The sequence below is a fragment of the Magallana gigas genome, chromosome 6 (assembly GCF_963853765.1).
Source record: "Magallana gigas chromosome 6, xbMagGiga1.1, whole genome shotgun sequence".
Lineage (NCBI taxonomy): Eukaryota > Metazoa > Mollusca > Bivalvia > Ostreida > Ostreidae > Magallana > Magallana gigas.
The window spans coordinates 25,008,926-25,017,449 of record NC_088858.1 but is presented as its reverse complement, the minus strand read 5'-3'; positions in this window follow the sequence as shown (position 1 = coordinate 25,017,449).

The following is an 8,524-nucleotide window of genomic DNA, read 5'->3' as shown; positions in this document are numbered from 1 at the left end:
ATATGGTTTAAGTATGGTTGATAACATATAAGCCTATCATATACATTCATGTGTGTATTTACATGTTATTCTTTTACTAGGGGCATACATGTGGCCTCCTATACTTAATGGTCACACTCATTATAGTGTGTTTATATACATGTTACAACATGTACCTTTTTGCATCATTATGCATATGGTTTATGTATAGTTGACAACAAATACGCCTATCATACACATTCTGTTGCACAAACATTGGTGTACTTCTTTATTCTACCATGAACATTGCTGGTACATATTATAATTTTCATCAATGTTATCATTCATAGTATAGCCATTAAAATCTTAGCAACATGCATCCTTATACAAGGTATTTCAATACAGTTGTTGCGCACATTTTGATTATCATTCATCCTGCTATTTCCATATACATTGCCTATGGCTAGGTTAATGGTCAAGATCACCATGCTCTTAATAACATTTACACAATTTAAGTTTTATAGTTATTTGATAAAGGGTTTGTCGGTTCTGTTCATTTCTTTCATAAGACATCATTTTACACCATTTCATAGTAGAGTTATATTTGTAGTTGACTGTCGTGTTGGTTGCTTCTATTTATTATGGTATTACAATGTGTTACTGTTCAAGCATCATTATTGCAGAGATATACAATGGTCTCTAGTTTGATAGAACTAAAACACTGATATAATAAATCTATAAAGCCTTGTATCTACCGGGTATTTATCAGTGCATATTCAATAATCATCTGCAGCAATTAATATTTGTAATCTATTGTATCCCTATTTGTAGAAAGAGTGGCATTCTGCAGCATTCAAATGGTTATGGTTATTATGGTTTTATATGTATGGTTGACAACATACTGGCCTGTCATATACATTCACACGTGTATGAGCCCTTAATATTATTTTTGCATCTTCCAACGACCAACATTAAAGCAAAGCATTTGAATCTAGTTCTTGTTGCATAAGTTTGTTAATGGTTCATCACGCAACTTTCATATACTTCATGGCTTAAGGTTCAGTTTCAATTTATGATCAATGTCATCAAGCTATAAATATCATCCACTCATTTAGCATTTTGGCTACACAATGGGAAAGTGGTTATCAGTTTAGTTGGTTCATAAAGCATTGTTGTACATACAAGTACAGGAGTAGAGTTATATTTGTATTTGATTGGCATGAAGAAGATCTGCCCTAATCTTAATTGTATTGGCCAATGTCTTACTGTTTCAAGCATCATTATTGCAAATTTATACAATAGTTTTCTGTAAGGTATTGCTGAAACACTGTAATTGTTAGTGTAAGACCATATATCCTGTATTCTACTTTGTCAGTCACTCTGTTAGTCGCTTAAAGTTATATCATTTCAATTTTCAGATCTAAAGGCTGGTTGATACAGTTGTTGATCTTACTAATATTCACTCCGGTTCAATTAAATTACATGTGGGGGATCTTCATCCCTGGGTAAAACTTCATCCTTATCATTAGCATTCACATTTTTGTGCAACTGTGTTCATTGCATTATTATGGAAATCTTTTGCAATTAATAATTCATTGTGTATGGTTGATTATATTCTGTTCATCCTGCAACATTGTACATACATGTGTGTTGTGTATGTTTTAGTTTGAATTCAATCTACGGGCATTGCATGTAGACCAAATATTCTATATTATCTACACCTTAAGCTCATTTGTGAGTCTTTCGAAATGTGATTTGTTATCACTTGATACAAGTAGTATATATAATTATTCAAGAATCATACTCAAGTTGTAATATTTACATATTAATTTTTTTAAAAGGCAAGGTATTGTAGTTTTTTGAAGATTGAACCAAATCTATTGCGGAAATGAGACACTTCCGCGCTTGTCTCAATACGCAGACCCTACGGTAGCCTCCTCCTTCCAAAAGAGAGAAAAGGAAAGTAATGCATATTTGCAGCAGCTGATAGCAAAACAGGTACCGTTGTTAACAGAAGACATTAAGAAAGCATTTAGGGACCTATTCTGGCAGTTTTATTGGTGTAAAGGACTTAATGGTCTGGAGTTTTTAAAGGTACATGTATTTCATATAACGGACGGCGAATAGGATTGATCTTAATATAATATTTTTATATATGTATATATATTAACTTATGGAAAATATAACTTGGGCGGCTTACACCTTAGTAGGAATATATTCTACAGGTAGTTCGCTATGGGACAGCTGTAAAATCCATGCAAACTAGGATCAGTTTTGAAAACACGAAATAACTCGGCGACGCTAGCTCGGCCACAGACAATCGGCAGGCTCTTAAAAGGCACCCACAGGGTTTTAAAACTCCTGACCAAATTAGATAGGAAAACGCAGGAGAACAATTCTAGCGAACATGCAGAATTAGGTATCTTAATAAAACAAAATATTAATTGACGTATATCTACCTTTTTGTCTAACATCAGATTGTATTACTGCAATAAATGTAAGAGACGAGCGAGGTATTGAAATTCATCCAACTGATTTCTTTAGTCTTTATGTCACATTGTATTAACTCTTAAATCCGATTCATTATCATTTCATTGCATGAAAAAGAGATGTTACGGAATAAAGGTGGTATTGGAAACATCCGTATTGTGATGTTCTCAACTCCTATCGAAATAAAAAATAATATGATATAAAGAATAATTCTATATAATTGTTTACATCAAAAATGTTACTAAACATAGCACAATGGGTTTAAGCGTTAGCTACGAATCGGTAAGTCACAAATTTGAATCCCGCAGGTACTTTTAAAATTTTTCTTTTTTAAAGTTTTTTGGGATCAAATGCTGTAAAATCAAAAATTTTGAAACGGTGAAAGTATTTTGATTATATGGTACTTTTACCTACATCAATATCGACAGGTGTCCCATAACACCTCAAAGTACTTCCATCCACATTAGTTAATTAATGCATTTTAGTCATTTGTACATGCCATCAAAAGGGGTTTTAAAATCTTAATATATTAAATGCTGCACTCGTATATTGATAAGATGTTTATAGTTTTCACCTAGAATGTTTTTACGTGTACATAGGTGTGTGTTTGGGGGCGAGGGGGGGGGGGGGTGGGGTCTTAGGAGGAACACTTAATCAATGGTATTTTTATTTTTCACTCTGTGGCAATTGATCTTGAGACATGAGTGTTTTTCCTTACCCAACAGATGCCTAACAAGGTATAAAGATATATAAAATGTGAAAATTTTAAAGCTATTATATATGGGTTTTTTCCTTTACTTAATAAACGATTAAGGCAAATGAATTTTAAATTTTAAGGAGGATCTGATGCTTATTTTGTTCATCATCCGGCTTTCTTAAGGGTACCTGACTGACGAAAGCATGTGTATCTTGCTACGTGCTTTTTTTCGATAGGGATCAGTCGCGATCGGATGTTGAACCCACGGCCTTCTACTTGGTGCCTAGGTGGTTTAACAAATTGTTGTTTTGTAGCAAATTATTTGATCTCAAAGAAAAATTTAGCTAAAATTTAGATAAAATACCACACGACCAAAAGTACATGTAGAAAATTTTTTACTATGATCAGCGATACACATATACGAATAGAAAGTATTTATATGCATGTGTTTCCTTTAAAAAATCCCTCTGTACAGATTATTCTTAAATTTGAGGTTCATCTTCTTCTGCCGCTAACAAAATAATAAAATGTTATGATTATCCATGACAATATAAATTCGGAAATTGAATAGTAAATATACACATCTCACAAATTTGATGTAAACATAGAAATGTACAAATCACATGTAGCTGGTGATGCATCCATATTACCACTGAAATAGATTAATTACTAAAGCCCCTTAGCACTAGCACTTTTAAACATGTATTCGTTATAGTATGTACCTTTTTCAAATTGGAGTATTATGTTTGACGACCTTATAAAGCTTTTGTTGTAGATCTTATTTTGTTTCTAACGATGTACACGTATGTAGGTATTCGTTCTAGTTCATGATTCAGACCTATGAAGATATTTCTGCACGATATATGACTTTTCAATTAGAATTAAACTTCCGGTTACTTCATGGGTAATGAAACATAACTTCAAGATTGTTACAATTTGGGTCAAATATGTATTTGCTTAATTCAGGTATATTGCTGGGTGGTTGATTTTAATTTCAAGCTCTGATTTTTTGTGTACATGTATGCGTTTATCATACATGCATGTACATTTGAATAAGAGCATTAAATATTAAGTGTAACGACCTTTTTAATGCTTTGTTGTAGATCTAACATCTTTCTAATGATGTATATTATGTATCCTTTCTAGTTCATGGTCTTATATAGATATTTCTGCACGATTTATGACCTTTCAATTAGAATTGAACTTCCGATTTCTTCATGGGTAATGAACCAGACCATCAAGAACAGTTGGGGGTCAAATATGTAAGTTCATGTATATATATAGGTATTACTGAATGGTTATTTTAATTTCATGCTTAGCAGGTTTGTGTCATCTCTGTGAAAAAGCATGTTTTTAAATCTAGACTACACGGACTATAGATTCATAAATATAGGGCTTAGGAAAAACTGTTCTACATCCGGATCAATTTTTGTTCCATGCTCATAATTTGGGTTGCGTATTCAGATTTGGTCCATAAAAGAAACAAACTACGCAAAAAAATTAAAGGAGGATGGATTAAATTGTTAGAATTGTTCTTTGGCGCTGAGAGAAAGAAACCATGTTCGTCTGCAAAGATTAATAAAATTTAATGATTTACATCTGTTCTTCGTTGTATTTTAATTCGTTCAAATAAAAAAAACCTATTATGTTTAAATTACGATATGTAGTTATGGTAAACTAATTAGATAGACTAAGTTATCTTTCGATCCAGTTTTAATTTTTTTAATGGCAAATACAGCTAGTATAAATAATTTAATATGATTTAACCCATAATAAGTTTTGCGTACCTATATCTTATATAGAGAAGACAAAATACTCCACTTGGTTAAAATAATGCACATTGACGTAAAATGGCTCAGTTAAATAACATGCCATAAAGAACGAACGATAGCACACTGTAAACGTACTTATATCTGCGATTTAAATAATTTATTAATCAATAATTTGTAATAATAATAATTTGTAATAATAATAATAATAATAATAATAATAATAATAATATTAATAATAATGATAATATATATAATAATTATTTATTATAAATACACATTTACTATTAAGATTTTTATAGCTATCAAGCCTGCGGTGTTCTTCCTTTGAAGACCTATGTGCATTAAATCTTAATACCCTCAGGGACGGATCTTATAAAATATCCGGTGTAGCAACACAATAATGATGCAGTATCCAATTATGATATTAAGTAGTATTAGTAGTTGTTGATACATCAAATCATCATAATTGCATATTTTTCAGTCAAACTTAAATATTTTCATAGAATACAGGATTTAGCTATACTGATTTATACTTTTTTATGGACACATATTCCATGGTATCCATTTGTCTTGGATTTATCATTTTCTTCACGCAATTTTTTTATGACCTTTTGAGTATAGCATGAACAAAAATGTAGTAAATTTAATTTTTCAAACATTTATGTATATTTGTGATAAAATTATTCTTACATATAATGTAGACCATTTGTTTTTTCTTTGTATTTCCCCATTTTTAAGTTCCAGAATATTTGATAGTTGGAAAGAGAATATTCTGTTGCAAAACACAACACACTTTAAAATACGTCTTTCAGACCGTTTAAACCAGAAAACACTTACTCATATTTGACAATTCTTTTGCACAACCCCACTTGCTTCGACCACTAGATTGGAGCTGTAATTTAACTTCAGGTCAAACCACCACTAAAAAGAACTCGGAATAGCAAAGATATAAAGAAATTCTTCCAAGACCAAATCCCAAACGTCACAAGTCATTGCGGACGAATCCCATATTTTAAAAACATGTGGCAAATGCGAGTTTCGATTAAATTCATTTGTAACGACTTCGTGGATGAAAATAAATAACATAGTTTAGTAAGAAAAAATCTACAATCAACCTCAAGACAAAAGAGATTTTGTGCTGTAAGCTTGATACAGTTGAAAAACTGCTTTGTTTTTGAATTTGTTCAGGTGACAAAAGTGGCTGTTTTCATATGTATACATGTGCTTCTGTTGCAATAAAGCCGATGGTCAGGTACTAGGACTTTAAAAAAACCAGAGTCGGATAACGAGACAATTGACCTTTGGCAATGTTAACATACTTGAATGGACCCACCGCCGTCCAATTATGGAGCGCTAATCAGCTGATGCCCAGTCACGATGAGATAGAATATGAATGGATTCGGGCGACAATGGACAGACCGTGGGACCCACACTGATCGTGAACGAAATCCGGCTTCTTCGTTCTTTTTCCATCGCATGAAAATCTATATTCAACCAATCGAAAACTTACGGGATATAAATCATTATTATTTTGACTCATCCAACTAAAACAAAAACAGTCATCCGACGACCCCTCCCCCCCAATTGAAGTAGATGACCGATTTTTTACAAAACCGGTTTCATTCTAAACAGATTTTGGAATTATGACGAAATCCATAGACTATCGTAAGCTAAATGGCAAGATTCAAAACTGCACCCAAAGTTTTAAGTTACTGCATATTTAGTTAATATTATCATCATATTAAGGCAAATTTCTTTTAAGAGAAAATTGATTTAATTTTCCATTGCTTTGAGAAGCAGGTGTGAACTACTTTTTGGGAGTTGATTTTAATCAACTCTCCTATGCAGTTACTCAGACAAACCGAAAGTGAAACAGTGTTTGGACCTCCGCACAAATCATTGCTGCTGACAAGACTTAGTTCTTGAAAATAATTGATAAATTCGATGTAATGTATGCTAAAGCATTGTTTTTCAAGGAAACTTATTTATAAATACCTTGAAAATAGTCAGATTTTAAATGGTACGAACAATTTAAATATTTTTTGTAGTCGTGTGTATTCCTACGCCAGAGTTCAATATAGTCTCGTTCAATTCGACGCTCGGCTGTCTCCGTAAATCCTTGTCGAAGATTTACGATGTCAGCCGAGCGGTTGAGTTCAATATTACTTTGATCCATACAATTTTCTAGAAATATTTTCTATTACCGATACATAGTTCAATTGGATTTTTTTTATCTTTAAATATTATTTAACATGATTCATTTGGGGGTTTCTCGACATTCTTGTCGAAAAAGTCAAAAAATTCATATTTTAAAAATGTGCGTAATTCAAATCAGAAACTATATGTACTTGTGATACATATGATTGATTTTAAAATAAATAAACATCGACAAAATCAACTCCCGTCAGTTCTTCAGTACTTTGATTTGTTTTACTAGACTGATTTATATATACCTTCGCCGATGTGACTTCGTAACTCAGTGCGTCCATTATCATATAAACCATTCACGCGTTATGTCTTAAAGGTGTTGGTTATTTGGTATCACACAAAATCAAAAAAAGAAAGGTCAACTTGAATAAGGTATACTTGCTGCATTTACATAAAACCTGTCAAATTCATGTGAAATACAAAAAGAAAAGCGACATCCGACAAAAGGGTGGGACATTTTGTCTATACTTGTAAGGGTTTCAATCTATATATTCATGCGTAGATTTTCAAGTACGTGTAACAGTCTTTATTTCTAAAGTGTGATTATTTTGAGAGAAACACAATTTTTAAATGGCTTCTTAATATTGTAAAAAGGTATAACATATTTGATAAAAGTTATTTATTCATTCCTTTAAATTCTTTTAAAATTTTTGTTATTTTGTGTAGTTAATAGTTTGTACTTAAAATTATCTAGATAGATAACCACATAAAATATATGTGATTTTGTAAAGAATTTGCAAATATGCAGTTGGAAAACACACTTTTCATTCACTTTATTTCATGACATCACAAATGCTGTCGGGCAAAAACGTTTTTAACACATCCCTATTATGAATCAAAGCTCAAAATGAGTTCCAAACCGTTTATATACATTTCGAGGATAATTTCTTTTATGACTGCTATGAATGTTAAAGTCGAATGAGATAACGCTATTGGAATTTATAAAATTATCTTTTGTTAAGGATGACGTTTACTCAGAATGAAAAAAAATTCCACTGATGATAATGAAAAACCAACTATTGTGTGTTGTAGACCTTACATGGTAGTGTTATTCTTCACTTTTAAAAAAGTAGGTCAATGACCTACTTTTTAAGTTAATGACCATTGAATATTTTTTGAAAATTCAAGAAAAATCCAGGAAAATTTTACAATTTTTAATTGTGAAAATGATACAAATTGCTTAACTCTTTAACAAATGAAATACAGTTTATGAATGGTAGTGACATTAAATAGATACAAAGCATTAAGTTTCCATTCACACTTTTTATAGATATTCTAGTCCGAGGGCGGTAACGTGACATAAAAACTCAGGACTCGGGAAAATATCTCAAGGCAATCAGGATCTAGAGACGCGAATGTTCTTCTTCGAGCCAATGCCTAGCGAGGCTCGAGGATTTTT